This window comes from Benincasa hispida, chromosome 2, assembly GCF_027475165.1.
Source record: "Benincasa hispida cultivar pf3 chromosome 2, pf3_genome.v1.1, whole genome shotgun sequence".
Classification (NCBI taxonomy): Eukaryota; Viridiplantae; Streptophyta; class Magnoliopsida; order Cucurbitales; family Cucurbitaceae; genus Benincasa; species Benincasa hispida.
This window is the reverse complement of record NC_143479.1, coordinates 17,289,140-17,301,599: the sequence shown is the minus strand read 5'-3', so window position 1 is coordinate 17,301,599 and position 12,460 is coordinate 17,289,140. Positions and strand designations below refer to the sequence as shown.

Here is a 12,460-nt window from a genome sequence, read left to right as displayed (position 1 = left end):
TTCATAGACAAACGTTATTTATGAGCAGAGTTTAAAAAGACGACTTAGACTAAAATTAGTAGTCAGATTGTCTAGGTTAATGAACCCCTAGGTAGAACATTCAGTGAGAGGTACTTAGGGCATAAGATGCTTCACTTAAACCTTTCACGTTTCTCCTAAATAGTCCACACCGTGAGATCTACCCTCGGCCTTGCGGCACCTTTGGCGTGTCCCTCCAACGGATGGTGTTTGGGTAGGTCAATAACAAGGTGGATGGAGAGAGTGTTCATAGTAAGTGGGAGCAGGAAGTGCGACAACATATCCCTTGGCCCCTCTCGTTAGGTTAAATAAAGTTACTGGGCATTGCCTCGAGGCACCTTGGTTGTGTCCCCCTAAAGGATGGCAATTTTGCGCGTTTCTTTATTTGATCTCTTGTAAGAGGATAAGGTATCTTAGTCTCTTGTCCTAATTTGCTTCTTCCCTACGGTGGGCTCATTAGGGCGGGACTCTAGCACCGAAATCGAGGGGTTACACTTAAGCGGAATAGTTAAAGGTTAATGATTCTAGACCAAAAAATGGTGGCTTTTAGGTTTAGTTCCAAGAGTTGGTTCTGCTTAATGGTTGAGAATGTCTCATCCCAGCGAAGGGGCAACTGATCACCCCACCGGTGACGTTTGTCCTGCCTCACTGGGGCATCATTGCAAAATAGAAGTTTATAACTTAGGATACTTGAAACTGTTTTGCAAAACTGATTGGTTTAAAAGTGGTTTAGCAAAATTCTAATAAAGTTTTGTTCGTATTTTCAGCAACTTTTTCAAAATGGCAACAGCCACGTTAGCATTGCTAAGCGCTGAAAAACTTACTGGCGATAATTTCGCAACATGGAAACACATGATCATGACGATCTTGATCATCGAGGATCTCATGTTCGCTCTCACGGAGGCTTGTTCTCCTGTTCCAGCTTTGAATGCCGCTTGAAATGTTCGGGAGGCATATGAGCGATGGACAAGGGAAAATGAGAAAGACCGAGCCTACATCTTGGCAAGTCTTTCTGAAGTCTTGGCCAAGAAACATGAGCCTATGGTCTCAGCGCATGAGACCATGGAGTCCCTGTGGGGATGTTTGGACAACCGTCTGAACAGCTTATGCATGAGGCTCTTAAATACATATTCAACTCCAAAATGAAAGAAGGCACCTCTGTTCGTGAACATGTGCTAAACATGATGGTCCACTTTAATGTGGCAAAGTTAAATGGGTTTACCATCGATGAAGGCAGCCAAGTTAGCATAATCCTGCATTCTTTGTCGGAAAGCTTCCTGCACTTTGTTAGCAATGTGGTTCTTAACAAAGTGCAATATAACCTTACAACTCTTCTCAAAGAGTTGCAGACATACCAATCTTTACTGAACAGTAAGGAGAGGCAAAAGGGTGAGGCAAATGTTACTTCATCCTCCAGGACATTCCATAGAGGTTCGACCTCAGGAACGAAGTCTGCACCTTCTGCTTCTAACTTTGCAAAGAGGAAGAGGAAGAAGGGTGGTAAGGAAAAAGGGAAGACACCTGCTAACCCACCGCCTATCACCCCAAGGAGGCATCCACAGGTTGCTAAGGAAAAGTGTTTCCACTGCAACCAAGATGGACACTGGAAGTGAAACTGTCCTCGATATCTGAAAGAGAAGAAAGCAGCTAAGGCTAAGGCCAAGGCCAATAAAGGTAAATGTGATTTACTTGTGCTTGAAACTTGTTTAATGGAGAATGATGATTCTGCCTGGATAATTCATTCGGGCGCCACTAACCATGTTTGTTCTTCTTTTTAGGGGATTAGATCTTGGCGATAGCTGGAGGTTAGTGAAATGACGATGCGAGTAGGCACGGGCACGTCGTCTCAGTTGTGGCAGTGGGAGGACTCCAGTTAGCTTTACAGAATAGATTTCTTATTTTACATGATGTATATATTGTTCCCGAACTAAAGAGGAACCTTATTTCTATAAAGTGTTTAATGCAATGTAAATATACTATCTCATTTAATGTGGATAAAGTGTTTATTCATAAAGATGGTGTTTTTATTTGCAGAACAAATCTGGAATTGAATTTATATGTGCTAAGATTTTAGCCATTCATTCCCTCCATAATACTGAATTGTTCAGAACTGTCGTAACTCAATCAAAATGTCGATGAATTTCTCCAAAAGGAAATGCCCAACTTTGGCATCTACATTTAGGGCACATCAATCTCAATAGGATTGAGAGATTGGTGAAGAATGGACTTCTAAGTGAGTTAGAAGAAAATTCTTTACCAGTGTGTGAATCTTGCCTCGAGGGTAAGATGACTAAACGACCTTTTACTGGAAAAGTTTATAGAGCCAAGGAGCCTCTTGAGTTAGTACATTCTAACATTTGTGGTCCTCTGAATGTGCGAGCCCGAGGTGGCTATGAGTATTTTATCAGTTTTACTGATGATTACTCTAGGTACGGGTATGTTTATCTTATGCAACGAAAGTCGGAATCCTTTGAAAAGTTCAAAGAGTTCAAGGCTGAAGTTGAAAATGCATTGGATAGACGGATTAAAACACTTTGATTGGATCGAGATGGAGAGTTTTTTGATTCGGCATTCCCGAACTATTTGATAGAACATGGAATCGTTTTCCAACTCTCAGTGCCGGGTACACCTCAACAGAATGGTGTAGCAGAGAGGAGAAATAGGACCTTGTTAGACATGGTTCGCTCGATGATGAGTTACACTTCCTTACCAGACTCGTTTTGGGATTTTGCAGTGGAGATTGTGGTATACATTCTCAACCGTGTTCCCTCAAAGAGTGTTGCAAGAACATCTCTGGAGTTCTAGAACGGGTGTAAAGCTAGTTTACGTCACTTCTGCATTTGAGATTGCTCTGTACATGTGCTTGAGGCTAATCCCAAGAATTTGGAACCACAAAGGTACACGAGGGGGTTATTTTGATGATCCGATGGAAAATAGGGTGTTTGTTTCAACAAACGCTACTTTCCTAGAGGAGGATCATATAAGGGAGCACAGTCTACGAAGTAAAGTTGTGTTGCGTAAGCTTTCCAATGAAACTACTGAAACTTCAACAAGAGTTGCTGAAGAGCCTGTTACATCAGCAAGAGTTGTTGATGGGAGTTCGTCTAGTAGGTCGGTTCTACCTCAAGAGTTTAGGAAACCCTGACGTAGTGGGGGGGTTTCGAATCCGCCCGTGCGTTATCTGGGTTTCACGGAAATCCTTGCTATGGTAGCAGATGGAGACGTTGAGGATCAGTTGTCTTATAAGCAGGCAATGGAGGATGTTGATCGAGATGAATGGGTCAAGGCTATGAATCTTGAGGATACCATTTATATGGTGCAGCCTAAGGGATTCATAGCCCAAGGTCAAGAGAAAAAGGTTTGTAAACTAAATCGATCCATTTATGGACTAAAATAGACGTCGCGATCTTACAACATACGGGTTGATAGTACAATCAAGTCGTATGGCTTTGACCAAAACGTTGATGAACCTTGTGTCTACAAGAAGATCATCAACACTTCAATAGTCTTCTTAGTGTTGTATGTAGATGATATCATACTCATTGAGAATGATGTAAGTCTACCGACTGCAGTTAAGAACTCGCTAGCGACCCAATTCCAAATGAAAGATTTGGGAGAGACTCGGTTTGTTCTAGGTATATAAATCTTTCAGGATCGTAAGAACAAAGCGCTAGCACTGTCTCAGGCATTGTACATTGACAAGATGCTGCTCAAGTACTCGATGCAAGACTCCAAGAGGGGCCTACTGCCGTTTAGGCATGGAGTCACTTTGTCTAAGAAAATGTGTCCTAAGACACCTCAAGAGGTTGAGGACATGAGACGAATCAGTCTAACCCAAGCCATTTTAATGTTGGTCTGTTTACGAAGGCTCTCACAGCTACAGTGTTTGAGGGTCATCTATGAAGCATGGGTCTACAGGATTGCCCGCAGTTGGACTAGGGCAAGTGGGAGATTTTCTTGTACTGAGCTTTTATGCCCCAGTCTATTGTTTTGTACTAGTTTTTTGTACACCTGACTTCACTTTAGGACAAGTGGGATATTGTAGGGGTTGATGCCCTAAAGTCTCGCGTCCTGTAGTTTGTAAACAGTTTGTACGAATGCTTGTGTTGTTAATATATGATATTTACTTCACATCTTGTATTTTACTCAGTTACTTGTTTTATTTGCTTTACCACAAACCAATAAACATAAAATCCCTGGTTATCTGTATGTGACTCAAGCATGTATGTGGTGACATACAAGTGGATCATGTCTTGAGAGATAACCAAAATGGTCTGTAGTATATAGATATAAGAGGGAAACCTTATCTTGGTAACGCTACGGACGCGGCTCGCTTTGTGGAATGGTCACAAGTGATGTGACTTGTCACATACAGTGTGATCCTGATCATTCGTGTTGGGGACATGCAAGCGGGGCGTCCTATACAAAGAGTTTGTATAAGACCTGACCACGATGTGTTAATGTCTCGTTATATAACACCGTTCCTAACAGAGACTTCACTTCATTAGGCTGACTGATAACTTGTAGAAATACAAGTTATTTATACCATTTTATTTAGATTATATGGCAAAAAGAAGGAAAAAGTTGCGTCGACCGTATAGAAATTGGCTTAGAAACGCAAAAAGTTGTAAAGTGTCGTAAGCACACCTGCTAACCCCATTGCGATGGCAAATTGGAATGTCCAAGTCTTTGTTTTGCAGGAAACAGGTCACCACATGCGACATTCGCTCGAGGACAAAAAGAGCAATGCATTCACACTGCATGCGACGGTCAATGGAAAACAAAAAAGAACAACGCAATTGCAGCGCATGCGACGATCGATCATGGACGCAAACGATCAACGCATTGGCACCGCGTGCGACAAGCGATAAAAAGATCATCACAATTGCACCACATGCGGCAATCGATCATAGAGTGACGCATTCGTAGGGATTTCTGAAATTTTACAGCTTTTCTATTGTACGATATGAAAAATTGAATGTGGAGCAGAGCGGACGTTTCCACCAAGTCGTGGTAGAAAAAGCAGCTTTTCAGAGCGTGACCATTGACACAGGAGGTGCCAAGGTCTATAAATAGCTACATCAATTTCAAAGAAAGAAGGCTGGTTTGAAGAGACAACTTAAAGAAAATCGGGGAGAAAGATGAGACAAGACCGAAAAGGAAGTCTCTGGAGCAAGAAATTCATTCCCATTCCCGAAGAGAAGCTTTGTGAAAAGATCACTTCTATCTGGAAAACAAGTCTGAGAAGGAAGTACTCCATTACATTCCTCCCACACGTCGGCAAGCACATCGTCTCCGATCGGGATCTGTGTCAAGACATTGACATGCTTTCCTTATTTGTTCTCATTTTCTATTCATCAATTGTGTTCATCTCTAATCTTTCATTCATTATCTGTAACGAACTCTTATCTTTAGATTTTAATATCATTATCATATTCATTGTCATTTCTCTATTCTTCACCATACATTCATCATCCATTTCCTTCACCATGTGTAATTAATCCCTCAGGGTAAGGGGGAAGGATTAAGCAAGAAGTTAATCTTTGATGAAGAAATCGACTAAGTAGCTAACGCATGCTCAACGGCATATTCATCTGTGAGAGCAGAAGTGAAGATGTCAGTCTACCTCTCGAAAGAATGTTGGAAGAATGCGTTAACTAAAGCGAGAAGTATTTCTAGAGATGGAAACAACCTTGCGTTCACAATGTTCATCTTCGATTCACCATAAACATATAGGAATGCGGCCGATCACTGAGGGGTGTAAGCCAAAGGAAAGCGGAACCTTAGTTGCATCCTCAACAGGATTGACGAACTTGTGATGTCCTTTCCCCCAACCCATTCTCTTTCTGACACATTTCACAAGACTTGCCACCCCATTCATCAGATATTTGCACATCTTCACAGACAGTCCTCAATTTGTTTATTATCGCATCTTGTTTTATTACTGCATTTTATTTTATCACCGCAATTTACTTTATCATCGCACTCTATTTTATTATCGCATTTTTACTTTTCATCGCATTTTACTTCTCCCAAAACAATTCATTATTATTTTGTTTCCCAGTCGCATATATCACATTAGTATCATATTAATCACCACAATCCCCGTGTTCGACCTCAGATCACTCTGAGAAACTTGCGTTGGTATTATACTTGGTGCCAGCGCAAGAAAACTTGTGACACGTGCTTACTACATGAACGCATATTACGAACGCATATCGGCATCATCACATACATTATTTTAGACGTAGTATCGCATTTATTATTATCCCAAAGCGCATATGTCATCAACCTTATAAGTTTTTGGCATCTGAAAATTACAAGCGAATAAGTTTTTGGCGTCATTGCCGGGGACTACAACATTAGTGTTGAATATTTTTGTGATATTTTGTAGGACAGATTTATGTTTTACAGTCTGTTTATGCGAAGAGCAGGCTGATGATGCATAAGTACTGGGACAAAACCAGAATTCGGTGCCGACCCAGAGATCGAGCAAATCTTTCACACAAGAGCACGTCAAAACTGTACTAGACGCAGGAGAAATATGGCAAACAATAATGATAGTCCCGAGGGGAATCAGGGAAGGAACAGCCGAGGCAAGACCCAGTCTTTCTAGCCGCTGATCGCAACATTCCTATGAGGAATTATGTGGCGCTTAATCTATACGAATTCTCGCCTGGTATCACAAGGCCTACAGAGGAGGAGAATGCAAGATTTGAAATTAAACCGGTCATGCTCCAAATAATTCAGAATGCGGGACAGTTTGGAGGTCTACAAGAAGAGGACCTATATGCACATCTGATCAGTTTTTTAGAGATTTGTAACACATTCTCCATCCCTAGCGTGACTCCAGAAGGCATAAGACTATATCTCTTCCCATATACACTTAGAGACGAAGCAAAGAGGTGGGCTTATTCATTGGAGCCAAATGAGATCAATTCTTGGGATCAGTTGGTTGAGCGGTTCATAAAGAAAATTTTCCCTCCCGCTGTCAATGCAAGAAGACGATGGAAAGTGTTAAACTTTGAGTAGACAGAAAATGAGACTCTGTGCACCGCATGGGTGCGATTTAGATGAGTGGTGAAAAATTGTCTGTATATCGGGATTCCCGATTGTGTTCTCATGGACACTTTTTATAACGGCCTGGATAGAGCGACACAAGCTATTGCAGGTGCCTCCACGACAAGAAGATTTATGAATAAGATGTACATTGAAGCAAAAGTCATCTTAGATCGCATCTCGCGAAATATGGATGACTGGTGATGATGGGTATGAAGGAAGAGGCCCAGAGCGAAGAAAAATGGAAAGCACCATTGTACCAGTTGATACAATGACCACATTGGCAGCCCAAATGGCCACAGTCACCTCGCTCCTCCAAACAATGGCTATAAATCAAGGACTGATTCTGAGGCCGCAATCACTCGCTCTTCCAAACAATGTCCATAAGTAACATGACCTCAATCCTAAGTGAGCTGGGAACTCTTGCCATTGAGGGCGGTCCTTTGATTTGTATGGGTGCGAGTGGCCAAGTAGCCGACTCAAACCTACCATTTTGGGGATTCGTTTGATTTGGAAGCTGGGAACTCAGCTACACAAGATGGAATTCACTCCTTCCCCGAGGCAGGGGTAAGTAGGTAGATAGCTCCCTTAAGTGCTGATTCTGGGCTTGAACGATGTGGTGCCACACACATTCTCTTGGCCCAAGAGGTGTTCACACATAGTTGGACTATGTTGTATTGTTCATTAGAGGAATCAGTGGTACTTAAGGAGTGAGATGTAACTACAGGGGCAAAACGATAATTTGGCCCAGCTGTACTTACGAGCATCTGTGAAGGGTCATCGTACTCATGATTGGTTATATCCGATGGATACAAAAATATATCTGTGGTAAGAAGAGTTCAGTTGTTGGTATTTAGTGGAATGTCTTGCAATTAATGGATGGTGGATCACGTGGCTAAAGAGTTTAGTTAGCTATTCACGGACCGTTGGAGCTTCGAGCCACAGGTCCATTAGGTCCCCTAGGTAGCTTGGATAAAGTCAAGAACCTGTGTTTGGGTTAATTTAAAATGTTCAAATTGACAAGAGGAAGTTCGATTATATATGATATGTAACACCCCGAATTTTCACTTTTTTTATAATTTTCGTATTTTTTTTTTACTAATTGAAGATATTTTTGGAATTTTTTGGACATTTAAGTACAATTGTTGGAATTTAAATCATTTAAATGAAAATTAATATTTGAAATTAATTCCAGAGTTTAGTGTTGGAATTCAAGGGCAAGATTTGTTGTTTTAAAAATGGAAAGGAAGAGAATGAAAAAAAAAAAGAGAATAATAATAATAATGAAAAGGAATAGGAAGGAAATAAAATACATCCTTTTCTTTTTCTTTCCTTTTCTTTTCTTTCCTTTTTCCCTCTTCTCCCCTTCCATCTTTTTCCTCACCCAAACACAGCCACTTGCGGCCGACCTCGACCAGCACCAACCGTCGCTAGTCCAGATTCGAGCCGTGAGCAGCCTAGCTTCGACTTCAGCTTCTTCACGCCACCCAGATCCGATTCCAGCCGCTCGCCGCTGGTCGTTCGTGCCGTCTAGATTTGGTTCGGTCTCCCACACCGAGCCGTCCGCGCTCGTGTGCCACTAGATCTACTCGGGCCAAGCCACATCGTCGGATTTGAAGCTGCGTCGTCGACTCCAATCGCATAGCTCTAATCCGTCGCACCACGTCAGATCCGAAGCCACCTCTGGTACCCATCCAGCCGCCGGTCTGTGTTGCCACCAGTTTGCAGAACGTGTCATCGTTGTTCTGTGAGCTCACCAGAAGTTTCTTTTTGGGTTGGAAGGAATTGTCCAATAAAGGTTGAAGTGCAGTTTGGGTGAAATTTGGTAAGTACTCGGCCTTATTGACCTTTGTGTGGGTGTAATTTAGTTGACTGGGAAAATTTGGACAAGTCCTTGAGATTGTTAAATCTTTTGGGTTGTCATTAAGACTGTCATATGTAATTTTAATTCTAAAATGGTTATGTTTGGGTTAGGAATATGTTGAGCTTATGAGCTTGCAATGATTGTTGGACCAACATATTTTGAGTAGATCTATGTGGTATTGTTGGGGTAAATTGATGCATGAAACTTGGTCTAAAGCTTTAATCTAACTTTGGCTCATGACTTAGGATCAAATTCAAAGTTGGTGGAAAGTTAGAAGAGGATTTGACTGTTGGATTAATTTTTGGTTTTAATTTAAGGTAAGTAATCTTACTATTGGAATTGCCTTGGTGTCGGGCGATAAATTTATGATTTATTTTTTAGGATTTTAAGACTAGTTACAAGGATACTTTTGACTATTCTGAGATTTAATGGATTGTTTAGAAAAGATATAGAAGCATGTGATAATATGTCTGAAGCATTCTAATATAAGAGCATGATTTAGAATTTTATGAGTTATATTAAAAGGATGATTGAGCATGACCCTTAAATGTAAGTTAAGTGGCACTCCTACTGGAATGTCTTAAAGTTAAATGAGGATTCGACATTTGCTGATTCATATAGTTATGCGATTTATTATGAGAATGTGTAGACCGTACTATATATTATGAAATCTTAAATACTTGATTGTTTACATAGTTTAGTGCATGAAAGTGATGTACTAGAGCAGATCCATTAACACTAGATTAATTACGTATGTTGAGGTTAATTATCATGACCTTGATGAGGAGATTTTAGAGGATTCATGATTAGGTGAATGTTATATGTAATAAGAAGTTAGATGCCATTTTTTTCTTTCCAGACTATGTGACTACATGAAAGTAATGCACGTCCAAGGACCTAGTACATGAAAGAGATGTACTAGGGTTGGTGTGTATGAAAGTGATACATACCTAGAGGGTACTGGGGTGTACGAAAGAGGTACATACTCAATAGGTTATGTGTATACGAAAGAGGTGTATGCCTAACCATGTGTACGAAAGAGGTACACATCCCTACATTTATAGAGAGGATCTGGGGTGTACGAAAGAGGTACATACTCAGTGGATTATGTGTATACAAAAGAGGTTATACATAATTAGATGTACGAAAGAGGTACATACTCAGTGGATTATGTGTATACGAAAGAGGTTATACATAATTAGATGTACGAAAGAGGTACATACCTAGTAGGTTAGGTGTATACGAAAGAGGTGTATACTTAACTAGGTGTTCGAAAGAAGTACACCTTCAGTGGGTTATGTGTATACGAAAGAGGTGTATACGTAACTATGTGTACGAAAGAGGTACACATTAAGTGAGTTATGTGTATACGAAAGAGGTGTATGCATAACCATGCGTATGTAAGAGATTGTGTTTCCTTCGGGATTCACCAGAGGTTGTGGGTCCTACGGGACTTACTAGAGGTAGTGGACATATTCAATTACCTTAGGATAGAAATAAACTTTTCATTTATATATGTGTTCCATGAGGACTAGAATAGTTTATATGTTCCACTAGGGGTAGGCATCTAGAGGACATAGATGCCTAGCCTGACCCTAGTAGTGGGGTTACTTACTGAGTATTTCATACTCATTCTTTCTTATGTTGATGTTTCAGGTAAGGGTAGAGAGGCACCGACGATGGCGTAGCGGAATTTGTGACCGTGCCACTGGGACTAGTTTTTACGCTTCCGCATCATGAAATTTAGAGTCCTTATTCTTCCCTTAATGTTTAGTTTTACTGTTTGAAACTTATTATTACGGATTATTTCTTTTATATATACTTTTAATAGTCTTTACAAATTATGGGTACCCTAATATTGTTTTAACAATTGCATTTAATAAATGTCTTTTGAACTTCTCTTGTTTATTTAGCATTTATTTCAACATAACTGAGCGCCGTTTTAAATTTTATGCATGCATTTATTTTAGTAACGGTCTAACCTAAGTCCTAGGGGGTCGGGTCGTTACATGATATAATTGGACTGGTTAATTATATATGAAATAATTGGCTAAATATATGAGATACATTATTTTGTAGGAAATTAGATATAAATATGATTTATATCAAGTAGAGGAGAAAATACTATAGTAGATATGTGATATCAAACTATAGATTAAAAATATAATATGATTATATTTATTTATTAATTAATTGGTTAATTATATGGTAATTAAGCCAATTTTTACGTTCGGACGTGGGTTAATGGGATCCTTCGGTTATTGTAACCGATGAATTAAAATGAAAAATGTTTTCATTTTGAATCCTGTCGTTCATATCGTCCAAAAAGAAATCAAGCGCGCATTGGTGAACATCTAAACGATCGCTTATGTAAAATGAGAACCTATACGATAGTCCTCTCTACCTAAACGATCGTTTACATTGTGCCTAAATGATTACACACCGTCGCCTACACAATCGCATAGCTTCTCTAAACGATCGTATAGTGTGCCGATTTAGCTAAACAATCGTATATTTTTTCCTAAACGATCGTTCAGTAAATCCTACACGATTGTGTAGCTTTTCCTAAACGATAAGCATTTTGCTATACGATAGCGTTGTTTTCCCTTCCACTTGCTTATCGCCTACACGATTCGTGTTTCCTCCTTCCTCTACCAAATTCACCAAAGACCACCTTTTGGGTTTTCACTCCGAGAATACCTGGGCTCTTTAGTGGTGGTGTCGTCCCCACAACGTTCCTGTTCGTGCAATTGTTTGTGTTGCTATTGTTGACGCTATTGCTGGGCGTTGGTAGATCACGTGGAGGTTTTCGCTGCATTGGAGTTCTGAAGTGTGAAGAACGCTTCTACTGGTATGGAACTCTTTCCCTTGTTATTTTCTTGTTCCTAGCATGCTGATAATTAGTGTTTGTTTGCATAACTATATGTATTGAATGTATCATGTGTATTTCGGTCACGATGAGATCGAGCGATCCAAATACGCTCATGGAACTCTTCGATAAGAGATCCTTCATGTTCAAGGATGCAGCCAGGGCATTTCGCATGTCAGAGTTCCAAGCACACTGGGACCAACTACGTACTTTTCAAAATGGTACAATATTGAAATATTTGGAGGATATTGGTCTTGAAAGGTGGGAGCGTGTTTACCAAACAGAACGAAGATACGATAACTTGACGTCCAATAGTGCAAAGTGTTTTAATTCATTGACCAAAGAATATCAACAACTGTCTATAATGTGCTTGTTGGAACACGTTCAAGGCCTCATCCAATCATGGTTTTATGAACGGAGAAATTATTAGGCATCTCGAACGACGTCACACTCGGACTACTGTGAAAATCGATTAGCAACTGAGTGTGACAAAGGCAAACGATATCGTATTGAGCCGATTGTATGTTATAGGATCCATGTGCAGGATAATCGATTGGATGGTGTTGTGAACCTTCATAAAGGAATGCACATGTAAGGAATTTGACTCATTCAATATCCCATGCTCGCATGCGATTGTATCTACGGGAGAA

General features: G+C 40.3%; 1 long non-coding RNA gene across 1 annotated transcript; it reads left to right on the top strand.

Annotated features, from left to right (window-relative positions):
* The first annotated feature begins 9,154 nt into the window (after window positions 1-9,154).
* On the top strand, window positions 9,155-10,785 carry LOC150037695 (uncharacterized). Its single transcript, XR_016527937.1, has 2 exons — window positions 9,155-9,258; window positions 10,598-10,785. It is a non-coding gene; the product is annotated as an uncharacterized LOC150037695 (long non-coding RNA).
* The last annotated feature ends 1,675 nt before the right edge of the window (window positions 10,786-12,460 follow it).